The sequence below is a fragment of the Pinus tabuliformis genome, chromosome 4_2 (genome assembly GCF_031772625.1).
Source record: "Pinus tabuliformis cultivar Carrire ecotype Pingquan chromosome 4_2, CPIR1, whole genome shotgun sequence".
In the NCBI taxonomy this organism is placed as follows: domain Eukaryota; kingdom Viridiplantae; phylum Streptophyta; class Pinopsida; order Pinales; family Pinaceae; genus Pinus; species Pinus tabuliformis.
Window position 1 is genome coordinate 281,909,277 of NC_142304.1, and position 3,217 is coordinate 281,912,493.

At 35.1% G+C, this 3,217-nt stretch overlaps 1 pseudogene; it reads left to right on the top strand.

Moving 5' to 3' along the window:
* Nucleotides 1-586: 586 nt before the first annotated feature.
* On the top strand, nucleotides 587-1,096 carry LOC149169092 (uncharacterized; annotated as a pseudogene).
* Nucleotides 1,097-3,217: the final 2,121 nt, after the last annotated feature.

Sequence of the window (3,217 nt, forward strand, 5' to 3'; positions counted from 1 at the left end):
AAAATGTTTGTGCACTGTTTGATATCCTAAAAAATTACATGGAGTATATCCAATGAATAGGCAAATGTAGGGTCAAAATATTGTTCAACTGTTTGGAAGATGTCTAAGAAGATAAAAGAGAATGGACTGAAGAAAGGAACAATATGCTACTTAAAGTATTATAAAATTGCATGTTTAGATATTGCTTTGAAGTTTCTATTTGTCTTAAATTTAGCTGATATTCCAGTAAGGGTGGTATTCCAGTAAGTCCCTTTAAAAAGAATTCTGCTTGAAAATTGAGAGAAATTGAAGGTACAGTTGCAAATATAATTGATTGGATACTCAATGTTCAATTTGGTCTCTCCATTTTTGGATTGATAAAAAACAAAAACAAAAATGCATTGCACAGAGTTATAATTTAAATATATATGTGAAGAAAATAATCTCTGAGAAATACCTGTATGTGGAAACCAATATTGATTGAAGTAGAACCTAAATTTCTTAATCCATTCGACTAAATGTTTGAAATATCATTTAGACACATTTCAAAATCTCATTAGTTAAGAATTATGAAAGACAGCTAAAACATCATTAATCAATTTAACTTTATGGGATTGCTGCTCAAGCTTTAACAACAGTAGTAAAAGCTCATGATGGACGGGGGCCTCCCACAAGTCTCACTTCTGTAATTCTATAGAAGCTCCAAATTCACTCACCATATGAAGTCATTAGATGGACTTATGCAGATCCTTCTTGGGCCTGCATAGCTGCACTTGCTCCTGTGGTAAAGGCTTGTGCAGGAGCAGGTGATAAAGTGACACATAATGTTTTTCTCATTACTAATCAAGAGCTTGCTGCCAGTGTAAAAGTTGTTGTCTAGAGACTGGGATTGAGTGGGAAAGATGGATTGGAGTCTTTTCCACTTGTTATGGTTGGTGATGTCCTTGAGACCAATGAGGGATGGGACATAGGTGAAGAAGTAATCAGTTGTATTTCCAAAGACTTTCCAGGCGTGCTTCCAATTCAGCCAAAGCTGGAACCATCAATAGGTGTTGCAATGTCAGCATGGAACTTCTATATGAAGGCCTCTTCAGAGGAAAGTATCAAAGATAGGTGATATGAGAAAAATATATTTTATTATCAGCTTTCTTGTCCAGACTAGCATTAAGTAATAATTGATACAAGAAAGCATTTAGAATGCATATATGTGAAGTTTTGCGGCTTCCATCGACTAGGTGAAATATAATGAGTGGGTTTTGGCCTTCCCCCAACCTCTCGGAATCTCTCTTATCTCCCTTTGATGGTTGAAAATATATAATGTTGGACTAACATTATTAATGGCCTCTGATATTGCTGGTACACCATTATTTCTTGATGACAAATTTGTCATCTATAATCAACTTGAAGATTTTAGCTACATTATTCATTAGGAAGTTAAATTGGTAAGGAAATCAAATTTGCCAATTTAATCTTCTCTAATATTTATCTTATAAATTTTGTAAATCCCACAAAACAAAGCATCCTCTGCAAGATTTAAACGAGATTTACAAAGTTGTGATTTGCCAAAATTCAAGTCCTATCTTTTTCTCCAACATGATATAGTGGTTAAGAGCTCTTTCAACAATCATCATGTTATGATATGTGCACGCCATAGAGATATGCAAGATAGAAAGATTGAGTGATTGCAAAGCATATTTCAGATTTGATCTTGCAGCTGGTAATTGGTGATGGCAATTCTAGAATTTTATCCTTCCACGAGATGAAACCTTAAGCCAAAATTAATTACGATCTAGAATGTTGGAGTGTGAGGGCCACCATAGCATGGAGCTTTGTGTGTACTACTCCAGATCTACATAGAGAACACTATGTGTAACAAAGTTTGGTGAATTTCGTGGGTACAGAAGGGAACATAACCAATTTTTAGGATACAAAACACAATTTTCAATTGCAGGGTACAAGCACAATTTTTTTATTTGCTAGAGTGTAGAAGCAATGGAGCAAATTTGGCTTTCACAAACTTGAGAGCATTAGCTCAATACTTTTTAAAACAAATTAGGAATAAAATCTTTTGAGCTCATCAAAAAATAAACAAACCTGGAGGAATCTATATATGTTGAGATTGTATTAATGTCAATTCCACACTCCTTTGATCTTTTGGTAAAAAGCTCTGGCTCATGGACACGCTGAGACCCTGATATGATTTCTTCACCATTGATCAAATTGACAGTACACTGATTAAATATCTTAGTAACACTAGTAACACAAACCCGCATGTTTGGGTTGCAATTTGACAACACAGAAAATTATTATATCTACCAAAATGTGTTTATTTGTTACCCCAAAAGTTTGAAGTATTATTGATGTACATGTCAATCACTAATTAAGTGCAGCATAACTTGAACCAATTTTTGAGCACGCCTTTGTGTAGAAGTGTTGCTACGCTGGTGTTCCTTTGGTTTTCCCTCTCTGGATGGCTATTATAAATTTGTTCTAACGTTTTTAGTGGGTAGTTATAGAAATGGCCCAATCTTCAAAATGCAGCCAACACCCCCAGTTTCAAATCCTCCATGGCACCACAAGGCAATGTACAACCTCGAAATAGAGCTGGAAACCCAGGAACATCACTGTAGGCTCTTGGTATTTCATTTCAAACATAAAAACATCTCCAATTCTAGTGACTATTCGTATTATTGACGTAATCAACTCAAGATTATACTCAAGACTCTGATAATGGAATGTATTCCACGGAGAGAATATTTCCATCGTCAACGTGACAATTTCAGATGCAGCAAAGTCATTTGAATTGCATGGCATTTACGTAAAAAGCTAATCTCTCTACACTGCACAGCCCCCATATGCGTTTAGAATAGATTAATCATTTCAGATGCAATTAGCAAAGTCAAACCACAGGTTTTCTACAATGTAATATATAGCTGGAATCAAGTGGTTCATCAAGGACTATTACAGTCGCTCCAAAATCCATCGAATAAGCCTCAAATAGTTGAAATCCCAACATGTAAATTATTTAATTTGAAAATCAAAACCATGCAGAAGCACGTTAGACTTCGATATTGAAAATAACAGCTGATTGCAGCTTCAACTCTGGTAAAGGTATGACATAAACTCTGAGAGGGTTTCAAGATTCATAATGAAAAATTGGGGCAAACAAACCCCACGAATGGTGATGTTAATAACTTTGGGTTATTGTAATATTGTCAACATCGGGTTTAAACAATTG